The sequence below is a fragment of the Cricetulus griseus genome (assembly GCF_003668045.3).
Source record: "Cricetulus griseus strain 17A/GY chromosome 1 unlocalized genomic scaffold, alternate assembly CriGri-PICRH-1.0 chr1_1, whole genome shotgun sequence".
In the NCBI taxonomy this organism is placed as follows: domain Eukaryota; kingdom Metazoa; phylum Chordata; class Mammalia; order Rodentia; family Cricetidae; genus Cricetulus; species Cricetulus griseus.
Window position 1 is genome coordinate 147502856 of NW_023276807.1, and position 15332 is coordinate 147518187.

At 35.4% G+C, this 15332-nt stretch overlaps 1 protein-coding gene across 11 annotated transcripts in view; it reads left to right on the forward strand.

The window, feature by feature from the left end:
• Nucleotides 1-15332, forward strand: part of Adgrl3 (adhesion G protein-coupled receptor L3) — a 446202-nt gene that overhangs the window by 328156 nt on the left and 102714 nt on the right. The window lies entirely within an intron of this gene.

Consider the following 15332-nt stretch of genomic DNA (forward strand, 5'->3'; position numbering starts at 1 on the left):
TAGAAGGAAATTGACTATGGTAGATTTTGTTTTATTTGAATTTTTAAGCTTATCCTATTTTGATGATCAGTTCTAAATTCATGGCTTAGCACCAAGAATCTTAATAACAGTGAGCAACCATTTTTCAGTGAGCTAGTCTTTACAACTCAAATTAAATAGTAGGAAAAGTAAATAGATTTTAAATTAGATATGCTAATGGGTAATTTATATCATGAATAGTTATTAATAAGTTGATTAAATACATAGTAATCATAAACAATGGTACTTGAACTAGTTACGTTTCTGTTGGAGAAAATTTTTATAAAGAAGTACTTATCTATTATTAGATTTATATGTGCTCTAGCAAAAGTGACACTGGGAACCTCATAGTCTGTAAATAAGCATCAGTGTTCTCACAAAACACTGAGGACTTTCTTTTTCTCCCATTCATAAGTAGACATAATCATAAAGTGATTTGTTGCTATTTTATAATATGTTTTCCTCTATTGCTTACATATTTTACAAGTTTATCATTTGACATTGCACAGGAATTAGGAAAAACTAGTTTTTAAACATGACTGCTATTATAGGGAAACCAAATTTAAGGTTTATTTTAATCACTTCTAAAATACTGAAACTTACAAAAATCATAATCTTAATTTGAAAAAAGTTAAGGCTTCAAGCAAAATAGTAAAAATACCTTAAAATATTTTTCTTTCATTTTTCATGTGTGTATGCATCTGATGGATTAACTATACTGTGCCTCTTTTTGAATTTGAAATATTTTAAAGACTCTTAAATAATTCTTTGAGAATTCATACATGCTTACAATATATTTTGACCATGTTCACCCCATGTTCTTTTCTCTAACTCCTCTAAGTCCTTCATGACATCCCCCCAACTACATGTTCTAATTTTTAAATAGCACACTGAGTCTAAAGTGCTGTCTATATATTCTTTAAGAATATAAGGCCATCAACTAGAAAATGGTCAACCTGCTAGTGGTCTATCCTAAAAAAAAGACTGTCCTTCCTAAGAAGCCATCAGCTACCAATAGCTCCCCAACTATGAGTAGAAGCCAGTATGTCACCTCTCCTTCCATGCTGAAACTTTGATTAGTTTGATCTTGTTCAAATCTTAGTCAAGCAAACTCAGCAACTGTAAGCTTATGATTGCAGTAGTCCTGCCATGTCTAGAAGATGTTGTTTCTCTCTGCTCTTTTCCCAAACTTTAGCTCCTACTGTTTTTCTTGCCGCTGTATCTGTGATACAGATACAGTATGGGAGGACACAGTATGACAAACACTCTTTGCAGCTGAACACTCCACAGACATTTATTCTCTGCTTTTTTTTTTTGTTATCAGTTATGACTTTTTACATCAACCTCAGCACTCTGCACTAAGAGTTTTCTCTGATGACGTTAGATGAATAATGCCAGTGCCATGAGGAACTTTCCTTTGATTAGGCACCACACTTTATCAACTGCTGTTCATAATTTTATGGCAATAGTCATTTACATCTAAAATGTTTCTCATCTACTTGTAACTTTCACAAATTGCTATCCCACATTGGCAACACAGCTTGGAATCTCACTGATTGTGTTGTTTACAAAAATATTTCATTATCTCTTGTTTAGACAGAAAAATAATCATTACACAAACTTGGAGACTAACATTTTATATGAAACAGATTTGTAGTGTATTAGTCAGTTTGGAGGCCTGGGCAATCTATGGGGCCTCTGGCAGTGAATAAGTATTTATCCCTAGTATACAAATGGACATCAGGAGTCCACTCCCCATAGAGGGATACACATCCTAGACACATGGGGGAGGGCCTAGGCCCTGCCCCAAATGATGTGACAGACAAATGATGATCCCCCATGGAATCCCTCACCCTTTTATGGAGCAGAAGAGGGATTGGATGGGGTCAGTGGGGGACATGAGAGTATGGGAGGGAGAGGGATTGGGATTGATATATAAAATAAGATTGTTTCTAATTTAAATATAAAAAAGAAAAAAGAATTCTCTATTAAACTTAAAAATGAAAAAAATAAAAATCAATTCAAATTTGAATCATGATTAGTAGATGTTGGGAAGGATAGAAACTAAAGCCAATCAGTTTCAAACTAAATGAATTAACATTGATTCTGTGGTTTTTGTACAGAAGCACAACAAATACCTCAGAAGAGATTCTGATAATTATTTTTTTAAGGTTTGGCAATAAAATAGTCTGCACATTTTCCTATAAGTTCATCTTGACATTTATTTATATCATCTGAAAAATATTTTATGTTCTCTAATTTGATTATTGCATGCCTTTTTCATAAATTTATTGTATCATTTTACCCTGATACTAATGCCACCAGTGATCCCATAGTCTCAACAACAAAAACTTTAGAACAAAAACAAAACCAGTGTGCATTCGCTCTTAATTAGTATTAATCCATTTAAAGCAATCACAACCTGGAAGTTCTTAATTCCAAACTCATTTTAAAACTTCCACATTATTTTATTATTATGTTGTGTCATTGTGTGTGTGCATGAATACCTGAGCATGCATATGCTACAACACGTGGAAGTGACAGGACAGCCTACAGTACTAGGTTCTCTTCTTCCCCATATGGGTTCTCCAGATTGAACCCAGGTCTTCATACTTGGTAAGCACCTTTTTAACCATGTCACAGCCTGAAACTTTAAATCCCATACCACAGCATCTGTGTACTAAGCATTAAAAATTGAGATATTTTCTAAGCTACAAGAATATGTAAGTAGTTTTAAGCTATAAGACCCTACCTAAATGAGACTTACTTTCTAAAAGGACTGTTTCCCTTCTTTAAAGTACAAATGGAAAAGCTACTTTATTAGTTTAGGAAGTGTGGTACATTAGTGGGAAATAAAAATGTTCAGTGTATAATGCTCAAAGTTGCACACTCATACTTCCAAAATTATTTTCCTCACTTACTTGCTTATGTAAAGTATGGTAAAATGAAGGTGGATGTAAAGATTGAAAATCATAGTTTGTATGCAATAGTTAGGTATATTTATTTAACACAAAACACTAGAAAACTTACAAGTTTAATGGTTATCAAATATAAAAGGTTCAGAAAAGCAATGGTTTCAAAAGGTAAAACTTTATGTATAAACAACTACAGTATTAAAACTATCTTTTAAAAATTTGCAATCTTTTAGACCAAAGACTTAGGCATGAACATCATTTTGTGCTGTATTTCCTTTATGGCTTTGTTGGAATCTAAAAATATTTATTAGATAGCACACTGTGGTTTTGTCAATGCTGGGTGTCTTACTATGTATCAGATTAGTTAGGAATGATGTGTCCAAGGAACATTGTCCTGTATTCTTCTGGGGTAGCAGAGGGGATTCAATACATGAGGAAATACTCTGTGCTGGCAATGGAGAAAAGACTCACAGTTTCCTGGCATCCATGGAGCATGCAGGAGCTGCATCTTCCTGAAATAATTTCCTTTGATTGTTCAGGGCTCTCACTTCTTCATGCAACTCCAGACTTATGTTTGGGATTAGGAGAACACATTAACATTTAAAATTATTCTATTATTTTCGCCATAATATTTTACAAGCCTCTTATATAAATGTTAATAAGTAATAAACCATTTTTTTCTATTTAAATTCAAAATTCGTCACATACGTGCCATTTACACATGCATGCTTATTTTTGCTCTGTTATTAGATTTTGCAAGTGAATGGCTGACATCATAATAATCCATTCCTAAATCCTTTGGCAAATAGGTCTAATTTTTTTCCTGCCAAAAAGATGCTTACATTAAACAATTCTATTATCTACAGTATATAGATGTTTTCAAAGTGGAGTCAGAGATAGCTTGATAAATGGTAGTTTATTGGAGAGAAGTACTCACGCAAGGGAGCCAGTGACCAGGTTTGCACCTGAGCAGGATGGACACAGAAAATGCTTCCTAGTCAGCTCAGCCAGGCAAAAGAAAGAGAGCCTCGTGTGCACCTCCCTCCTTCTTAAACCCTTGGGGGTGTGGTCAGTGGTACCTCTAATCAGGATTTCTCCCTACAACTGTATATAATTCATCTATAGGATATCTTCATCTTTCCAGTATTGGTTTGGCTTCTGTTTTTCCTGAGGAGGAACTGCTCAAGAATTGCACTTTATCTTCACCTGCCCTAGCTCTTTGGTTTTCTTAAGTCTTCGTACTTGATTTTGCCATGCCTGAAAATGTGATCTGATAGAGTTCAAGTCTTGTGTCTGTTGAATGTTTCAAAGTAAAAATTGCTCAGGATCCTAATTCTTGGCAAGAATTCCATGTTGAAGATACTGAAGCACAGTAGACATTAGTCCATCCAGAGGCTTCCCTGATATTATTATGATTAATAACATGGTTGAAGTTACAGTGTATGAGAATATTGAACATTTTGTAATTAAGAGGACTCTATGGAAATATATTTGGAAACATTCTTTGTCATTTCTTTTAAAGATGAATTTTTTTGCAAGTTATATTGTCTTTTATTTGCTTTCCAAATACTTGATATCACTCTTTGTGACCAAAAAGGCTTTGACTCTCTATCCTAATATTGATAAGTAATCATCAAAATCACCATTGTAAAAGAAAAACAAAACATGTAAAGTGACAAGAGAAGCTGCTGTATGATGTAAGAAGAAGTTGGTGAAATGGTGAGGATGTCAGGATTTCCAAGAACATTTGTTTAAAGAATTGGAAACAGATGGAGTTTTAGTAATATGAAATAAAGTTGGATTATTTGGGAAGTGTTCTTGTTCTCTCTCTGTATTTCTCTCTCTCTCTCTCTCTCTCTCTCTCTCTCTCTCTCCTCTCTCTCACGCATTTGCAAGGTGATATCTATATCTATCTATCTATCTATCTATCTATCTATCTATCTATCTATCTATATATATTCTTACTTGCTTTCCAATCCTGTGTTATCTAGCAACAACTTTTTTAGTTAGAAATAGCTGCATTCATCTTATACACAGGGAGTGGGATTTTAGACCCTCAAGCAACAACTTTCAGTCTTTGCCATCTTACATTTATAAGCATGGCTGAAGTGACAGCTAGTGGTGCCCTTACATTTCTACTGAGAAACACTTTCTAAGAAAAAGTAGTTAGCCATGAAGATTCTAATAGGTAGGGGATCAAGTGGGAGCATAGTATGATTCCAGCCGCAATAAAAGGAAGCCTAGGCCTTCTGTAGTGCCAACTTTACTGTAATTATTCTTTTGAACTCAACAACAACATTGTCATAACAGTTTATTATATTTCAAATTTGTGATTAAAGGAAATAGGAATAAGTTAAAAATAAGAATGCATAGGGTCAAGATTCTTGGTCTTAAGGTAAATGACTCTTGTAATCTGTGGGAAGTCATCATGATCATTCCTTTTCCCATTATCTACTGATTCAGTGATACAGACAAAATTTTCTTCTAAGAGTCCCCTAGGGAATTTTTTAGGTATGAAATAGCAAAATATACAAAGACTTTGTTGACATTTGTTAATATGTTTTCTGAAATTATCAGTTAATGATTCACTTTTGCCAATTCTCTATTTATTTCCTATTCTTCATTAGCTCTTGATTCTGGAAGGAGCTACCTGTTAAGGCTTAAGTACTTAACTGAGTTTCTAAGGAGATATACCTAGCACAATTCATGTTGATTTCCCAGGAAAGAAAGTTGAGATCAGAACTTTTGCTTAGCTTGAGAAGAACAGATTAGTTCATTCACAATGAAATTGTGAAAGTATATACATGAGGCAAGATGTTAGCACAACTACAAATGACTTGCAAACTCACCAAATGTTGGATACATCAACACTGTGAATCCCTATGAGGTTAGCACCACGAAATTTAAGTGTAGTTATAAATCAATACTTAGAATAAATAAACCCTTCTCATCACATCTCTATTTTTAGTAGGAACTAGTTGAAATATTTTCTAACTGCACTCAATTTGTTCCAGATCACAGAAGTTTGCTTTATTTAGCATGGAGATCATTCACAGATTATTTATTGCTTCTTCTGACCTGTTTTCTTTATCCTGTGTCTGGCAAATACAGGGCTAGAACTAAAGCACTACTGGACTATAGAGGAATTAGGAAAGCCTCTTCAGAATGGTTACATATATAGCTTTCTATGCTCGTCACTTAAGACAACTTGCATAAATTATATTTTAAAAGCATTTGAACAAAACATATCTGAATTAAGCCACATTCTCTAGCCCATTTCCTACAGCTCAAGGTACTCTCAAATTATTTGGCATCTCATAATAGTGCAAATATTTCTGTTTGAAGGATTTATTGTGAGCTATTTGCAGCCTGGAAAATCCATGGGACCTTTAAGATTATTATTTTTTAATGACTATTATCTCAGTTCCTGACTCTAAGACTGTGGGATAATTTGTCCTCAAGATTATTGTCTGAAAACCCGCATTCTGCATAAAATATGATAAATTTATTCATGAGAATGGAAAAAGTGAAGCATGGTAATTATTACTTTTCTTTGCTGTGAAATTACTATGGTTTAAGGAAACTAATGAATAATGAAATGTGTGTATGTTTGTGTGCACATGTTTATATTTTACATTGTTTTAATCAATGCCTGACACATAGAAGCCATGCAAGAAATATTCTTATAATGCATTTACCAATATTTGGTGGATAATCTTTTGGTTTTGTGCAGGCTTCTAACACCTAAGTTGAAAACTTACTATTTCTTTCATTCATAATCAAATTTGTTTTTAATTTAAATATTCTCTTCTCTTTGATAATTTTTAAAAATTTATTTATTAGTTCTATTTAGGGAACAAGCTTGTTTCACATGTAAGTCCCTTCTCCCTCTCCCTCCCTTCATCCTCATCCCTCCTCCCCCACCACCAGCCTAACCCCCACCCCTTCCACCCACCACTCCCCAGGCAGGGGAGGGCCCTCAACTGGGGCTCTGCAAAGTCCACCAAATCTTCCTGTGCTGGTCCTGGGCCCTTCCCCATGTGTCCAGGGCCACAGTGTAACCCTTCACTTGGGATGGGCTCTCAAAGTCCCTTCTTGCACCAGGGAAAAATACTAATCCACCACCAGAGGCTCCCTGGAGTGCAGAGGCCTCCTTATTGATATCCATGTTCAGGGGTCTGGATCAGTCTTGTACTGGCCTCCCAGACAATATCTGGGGTTGATTTGCTCTCCCTTGTTCAGGCCAACTGTTTCTGTGGGTTTCTCCAACCTGGTATATACAGACCCCTTGGCTCTTCATTCCTCCCTGTCTTCAACTAAATTCCCGATTTCAACTCAGAGTATATCTGTGGATGTCTGTCTCTGCTTCCATCAGCCACTGGATGAGGGCTCTAGGATGGCATAAAGAGAAGTCATCAATCTCATTTTAGGGGAAGGGCTTTTAGGTTATCCTCTCCACCACTGCCTGGATTGTCAGATCGTGTCATCCTTGTAGGTCTCTGGAGATCTCCCTAGTTCCAGATCTCTTCTCGGACCTATAGTGGCTCCCTCTGATATGGTATCTCTCATCCTGCTCTCTCTCCTCTATTCTTCCCCCAACTCAATATTTCTGCCCCTCCATTTCCTCTCCTCTACTCCTCTTCTCTTGCTCTTATTGTAGCAGCTCCCTCCCCCCTCCCCTCATGCTCCCAATTAGTTCAGGAGTTCATGCCACTTCCATTCCTGGGGACCATTTATCCCTTAGAGTCCTTCATGTTTCCTAGTTTCTTTGGTGAAGAGGATTATAGGCTGGTAATCCTTTGCTCTATGTCTAAAATTCATATATGAGTGAGTACATACCATGTTTGTCTTTTTGTGACTGGGTTACCTCACTCAGGATGGTTTCTTCTAGTTCCATTCATTTGCCTGCGAATTTCAAGATTCCATTGCTTTTTTTTCTGCTGAGTAGTACTCCATTGTATAAATGGACCACATTTTCTCAATCCATTCTTCTGTTGAGGGGCATCTAGGTTGCTTCCAGGTTCTGGCTATTACAAACAATGCTGCTATGAACGTGGTTGAACATATGTCCTTGTTGTATGAACATGCACTATTTGGGTATATACCCAAGAAAGGAATGGCTGGATCTTGAGGTAGACTGATTCCCATTTTTCTGAGCAACTGCCATACTGATTTCCAGAGTGGTCTTACAAGTTCGCACTCCCACCAGCAATGGAGGAGTGTTCCTTTTTCTCCACATCCTCTCCAGCATAGATTGTCATTGGTATTTTTGATTTTAGCCATTCTGACAGGTGTGAGGTGGTATCTCAGAGTTGTTTTGAGTTGCAATGATTTTGAGCACTTTCTTAAGTGTCTTTGAGCCATTTCAGATTCCTCTTTTGACAATTCTCTATTTAGTTCTGCACCCCACTTTTTGATTTCATTGTTTGGTGTTTTGGTTTGGGAACAAAGTAATTGGCTCTGTTAGATACATAATGGTAATAATAATTAGTTCTTCTTGTGTTTGTCAACCACTCCTGAGCATGAGAATACCTTGAAGTGTGGTTTATATATCCAGTGTCACTCCATCAAGAAAACAGATTTTTTCCATAAGCTATCACTTACAAATGACTTCTTGATTAGGGGTGAAGGTTTGTCCTCAATTCACCCTCCTCTTGTTTTGTTGTGTGTTTAAGAAAAAGAAAAAGTATAAAGTTAATTAGATAGGGTGAGGAGAGAGGATCCGGGAAGAGTTTAGGGGAAAAATATAATCAAAACATTGTCTGAAATTCTACAAACACTCATGGTTTGAATATGTTAGACCACTATTAGGGATAATACTTTAAAAGCCTTAATTTTACCTTGTATAGTAAATATGATGCTTTTTTAGTAACAAAATGAAAAATTCTTCAGTAATATTACTGCTATTTTATACCAACATATTTAGGAAAGTATTTCATTTTAAAATTTGAGTAATTTTTCAGTATGTCTATTCTCTTCTAAATTAATATAGAACTTCAGAAAACTCAGTAGTCAATGTAGCATTTCTGAGGTTTTGTGTGTCTTTTCTTTAGAAATCAAGCAATTTTGAAATCCCCTAAATTTATGTTTTACTATAACTTTTCTCTATTCTCATCTGTCATGTATTTCAAAATTAGAGAGAAATCACTTTCATCACATTTTGAGGATACGGTTTTACAGTAAGTGCCTGTTTCAACATCTTCTTAAATGACACTTGTGAGTCTTCCTTTGTCCTGTCTTCCAGCTCCCAAATAATGACATGGAGGCTTCTTATTAATTATAAATTAATTATAAATACTTGGTCTATAGCTTAGGCTTGTTCACAACCAACTCTTACAAGTTAAGTTGTGATTTACATAAATCTATATTCTATCATATGGCATTGCCTCTCTCTCATCTTATACTTCCTGTTTCCGTGTCTCTTAGCTTCCTCTCTTTTCTTCTTCACAGAGCCCTCTTTGTTTCTGAAGTCCCACCTAACCTCTTCCTTGCCTATCACACATTCTGCTCTTTATTAAACCATTCACAGCAATATATGTTCATGCAGTGGACAAATGTTTCACAGAAGACACTGATAGACATCTTGTAAACATATATCTCAAAAAACTCTTCCCTTCTGTGTCTAGAATGTCAGAATTCTAATTAAATGTTTCTACTCATTTTGGGTAAATTAAGAAGTGACCAAAAGTTTTATTGTCACATCAGAACTGATCAAATCACGTTGCCCTTGGTCATTGTTGTATAAATTTGTATAGAACATTTAGCTAGTTAGAAATATATTTTATTAGAAAATCATTGGTTAAAAGGAATTTCTCACAATTTATAGTTATATAATAGTCATCTATGTAGACAGAAAAGTAAAATATATATTTCTCAGATGTTAGGTCTCCATTTTTAAAATTCATTTAAATTCCCATGGAAAAAAACATGATTTTCATTTCCATACTTTAATTGGCAGTACAGAAGAGTTAGAGGTATCATAATTTAGCTATGTCACTTGAAATATTTAAAAACACAACCAATTAATTGTGAAAAATCAGCTCCATACTGCAAAAAGCCAATAATATTGATTATCCTAACTCCTCTTCCCTTTTAACCTCCATGACATTGTAGGTTGCAACCTCTAATAGATATTAAGAAACTACCCAGGTGCTTTGAATAATCCAAGACCTATCCAATAAAGAATGAATACAACCATTTCAAGGACAACTAGTTCAACAATGATTTGTATCTTTTGGAGGAAGAAAAAAGTTTGGCTTGATTTACACAATCCTAGACATCACATTCAAGATGTGTGAAATTCAGTCTCAGTAAGGGCATTGCATACCCTTCTGCCCCATACTCAGTACCACTTTCGTTTTTTTATGTTGTACTGTATGCACGGGTCTAGGTTTCTTCCTTTTTATGGTTTCTCATGTCCTTCCATTCACCTTTAAAGTAACATGTGCTCAGTCTTCTTTTTACAAAGTCAGTCATGTGAGCTTTGGTAATATGATCACTCATTTTAATAATGAAACTGTTGGAAAATACATTCATTCATACTATTCACAAAAGGAAACTAAAGCAGTACAATCTTGACAAAAAACATAGCAGCTGATTCACAAGCAAAGGCAAGAAGAGTTCCAGGTCAACACATTTACTGTGTATCCTCTCTTAAATCACTCATGTAGGATGATGTAGACTACATGACCTGGTATTGGCAGCTTTGGTCAGGATCACCTGTACTACTTAGTTATCAGGGGGAAACCAACCTGAGCCTCTAAGCAGCGTCATGGATGCTTCATCTGCTTAGCTCTGGAAATGGTGTTGCACTTCTGTCTTCTGGGCTGTCACTATGATTTTATAGTTTTCAAACCTCTGCCCTCATTTCTGAAATCCGAGGCTGTTACTGATCCAATGAAGAATTTATCAGGATGCAAACTGTAGTATTAGAACTAGGGCAATGCTGAGCAAGGATAGGAAGCTGTTTGCCCTGCCATGTATCCTCTCCTGTACACTAGTGTGACAATAGTGAGAGAAATGGAGTATTTACTTTCCATTTGAAAAAGTCTTTCCTCTTCTTCTGTTCTGTTGTTATGGTAGCAGTGAGTGTGGTTCACCAAATATGATGAACTTTCTTTTCTTTTTTTCTTTCTTTTCTTTTTAATTCACAGTAAGAAACTTTCAAATACATCAAAGAGTAGAGTTGTATATCCTTAAAGAGAATTTGGTGAGATTTACTAAATTTGAAAGGCAGTTCAATATGAAATTTTTTATTAGCCTCTAACTTACTAGAGTTTCTCTTTTGAGATGAAAGTTTGAAATACTGATGTTGATTTGTATTTGCTAGAGATCTAAAGATTTGGAGTGAATTTATTTGGTTAATTTGTTATAAAGAAGTAGGAAAGAACATCTCGACCTTCTCACTAGGTTACTCAACTGTGATTTACATCTTGTTCTGCAGAAGAAACCATTGCTTCAGACCACTGAGCCCTGTATTCCCATAAGCCTGTGAGGTGACCTTCGTGCTTGGTGAACTGGTTGCCAAAATTTAGAGAAATTCCAGGAGCTTATTTAACAGACTCCACACCACATTTGTCAGCAAATAGACTTCAGAGTGAAGCCCACAGTTCTAACCCATTTTATCTCATGATACAAACATTGTAAAGGAAATGTCCTCTTATATGACAAAAAATCCCAACACATTTTAGTAGTACTCTGAATATTTCAGAAAATAGGTTTAGAAGACAGTTTTATAATACTAAAGTGTATTAGTATGCAGGAAGTAAAACAAGTTCTTAATACTTTCGTACAGTTGATAGTTACCAACTAGTCCAGGAAATTAGTTCTCAAAAATGTTTCTTTATCTCAAGTGTACAAATGGATTTGGGAGCCCATTCCCCATAGAGGGATACTCTCTCAGCCTAGACACACAGGGGACGGCCTAGGCCCTGCTGCAAATGATGTGACAGACTTTGATGATGCCCCAGAGAAGTCCTCACCCTTTCTATGGAGCAGAAGAGGGATGGGATGGGGGTTGGTGAGGAACATGGAAGGATGGGAGAGAGAGATAGCTAGCATTTGATATGTAAAATAAGATTGTTTCTATTTTAAATTTTAAAAAAGGAAAAATGTTTCTTTCAAGAAGAAAATGGAAAGAATCAAAATTAATTCATTCAGTATGTTCCTGATATAGGAACAGTTGTGTAGTCCCAGTGAAGAATATTTAAAAAATTTCTATATTGCGTTGTTAACTTGCTTTTTAAGTAATGGTGGTAGATTCAAGACATCACCACGGAGTAGTACTGAATTCCAGAGTGACTTATTTTTAAAACCATGAAGCAAAGGTCTCATTTCCCTCTTCCATGGACATGGACACATATTAATATATTTAGTTTTACATGGTCAGAGTACAATTCACAAGACATCGTCCAGGCTACTTTTTTCCCCTCCAGTTATTCTTCCTGATCTGTCCTTAGTGACATGTAAAAGCAGATTGGGTGAGATCAAAATAAAAGAAAAATCAGAAATTCTCTGTAGCTCTTCCAAAAATATCTGTCATTTCACAGATGAACAGAATCTCCAGAGAAAGGAAAAAATGTTGTTTGTGTAAAAATTTCTAACAAGTGATGAGAGAATCTTTGAAGTTCCTAAAACTGTGTCTTCTTGAGTATTCTATCATGTGCCTGGGAGATTTTTCTCCCCATCTTCTTACAGGAGATGATTTCCTTCAAGTATTTTCTTTGCCTGCCATGTTTCTGTTTAAAAAGTCTGAGAATTCTTTGCAGCAAAGTGCAGAGTGATAATCCTGAAAGCAAGGTTCTCATTTGCTTCTTTGTTTCTTGCTTTCTTATTTTTGTTTAAGGAAGGACTTATTCATGAAACTGTGTAACTTGTGATGTTTGGTATCCTTAATAGAATGGTATTTATTATTGTTATATTATGACTCATTATTTTATGAAGCATGTATACTTTTGATAGTTTAAATTTTCTAGCTGTTAAACTGCAAAAATTCTAATTGGAAGAAAAAAACATTTGTTTATCAATCACAGTATACTGTAACTTTTGCTTTTGTGTGGACAAGGCTTCTGAAATTCAAGAAGTCAGGTGAACAGTCGTGAATGTATGATGGTTCTACCTTTGATTTTCAGCTTTAAAAAGGCCAAAAGCAATAAGCATTCAGTTGAATCTCTACTGAATCATGTTTGCCTATTCCAAGACCAGTAGCATGGTGGGTTGGTTTTATTTTTTGAGATTAGAATATAAATTTAACATTTCTCTGTTCTTGTTCCCTTCTGCTAATCCTCCCATATACTCCTTCAAATCTCCCTGCTTTCCTTCAAATTCATAGCCTCTTTTTTCATTTTGCAAGCACATATATTTATATATTCCCAAATGTAACCAACTCATATAATGAGTTCACATAATGTAGGTTGTAGACATGGGATATAATTCTTACTCATGCTCCTTGGCAGTAGTAACAAACCACATACCCATCAACCACAATATCACCAGAGTAAACAACATATAATCAACACTACATTCTATTACAAAATTAGCTTGTTAGGATAAGCATGCATGGCAAATTGACAGTATTTTAAGCTTAAGATGGACTCATCAGATGTAACCATATCACAAGTTGGAGGACACCCTCATTGGTTCAAGGTAACAATTACTCAGCAGAGTTACTTTGTATTACTCTAAAACTCTCTTACTGTTTGTTTACATTAAAAAACCCTTTCCTTTTTTTGGCTGCTTAATATTTCAAGATAGCTAAAGATATTCTGAAGCAACTGACCTGTAACTCACTCCCTCTATTTTGTTGTTGGTGTTTGTTTGTGTCTTTTCATGAGACAGTGTCTTCCTATGTAGCCCTAGGTAGGCTACTGCTCATTGTGTACCTTAGATTTATCAAAGTAGTTAAAGTTACATTATAGCAGAGCATTGTGGCAGGTATCACACATGTACATAATGATAACACTTACAAGTCTGGGACAGGAGGATAACAAATTTGAAGGTAGCCTAGAAACAAAGTAAAACTGTACCTCAAAAACACTAAATGAAGTCACACAGTGACTGCAACTCCAACACTTGGGAGACAGAGGCAGGCAGATGTCTGAGTTCAAGGCCAACCTGGTCTACAGAGTGAGTTTCAGGACAGCCAGGGCCACATAGAGAAAAGCTGTCTCATCCTCCCCAAAACAAAACACAATATAAACAAACAAACAAAAAAAACACAGAACATCAAATGAGTGAGTGGCTGAATGAATGAAAAAGAATAAAAAAAATAGAGTCAACATGCTGATTGTGACCATGACATGTACATTTTTGTGATCTAGACTATTGGCAATCACTATCATGTATTAGATACTCTGCAACTGGAGTTACAAAACGTTGTAACAAATGGTAGAGAGACGTCATGTTGGTACTGAGAATTGAACCCAGGTCTTCTGAAAAAAGTAGCTATTGCTCTTAATCACTGAGCAATCTCTTCAGTCCAAGTGTACAGTTATTTTGTTCTTGTTGTTTTGTTTTGTTTTCAAGACAAGGTTTCTCTGTGTAACTCTGGCTGTTCTGGAACTTGCTCTGTAGCCCAAACTGTCCTTAAACTCAGCAACCTCCCTGCCTCTGCCTCCCAAATTCTGGATTAAAGGTGTGCACCACCACTGCCCATCTAGAGTACAGATCTTATAACACTCTGTAAAACCTTAGAAGGACTTTAAATTATTTTTTTCTTTATTTAGGTAGGAGACATTATAGGCTTAAGTCAGATGAGTTGCAGTATCCATTTCTCTATATATTTTTCTCATTCTCTCTCTCTCACACACATACAGAGGGAGAGACAGAGAGGGAGAATGACAGACACACAGGGATAGGCAGACCAGAGAGAGAATTTCGCTATTTAATTCACGCTGGCTTCCAACTTGAAATCATTCTGCTTCTAATTCTAAGTCTATTTGGTCTAAGAACAATGGTAATCAAATGTTTCAAAACCAGATATTTATAGGACATTTTATGTATCATGAACATACTATAAGTTGGGGCATGATATTAATAAGATGGATGGCATCTTTATTCTCCAGGTACCCAGAGGGTTGAAAATCTTTGTTACAAATAACTGAGTTGTATAGTGCTCAAAGCCCCAAACTGCTAAAATGTAATGCTTGCTTATCACATTTCAATATTATACTATGACTTTTATTTCATTGGTCATGATCTTGAAGGGAATTCTTTAATTTTTTCTACTTTATGTGTGTTTTTGAGCGTGGATTTCCTTGAAATTGTGTTATGACGAACTGTTAAAAGCAAGGTTTTTTATGCTCACATCTCTTAGAAGGACTTAATGTCTGCTGTCTCTTTTCATTTTATTATATTGATAATATTTATCATTTGCATTGTATCACATGGGTGTTTTAGCCT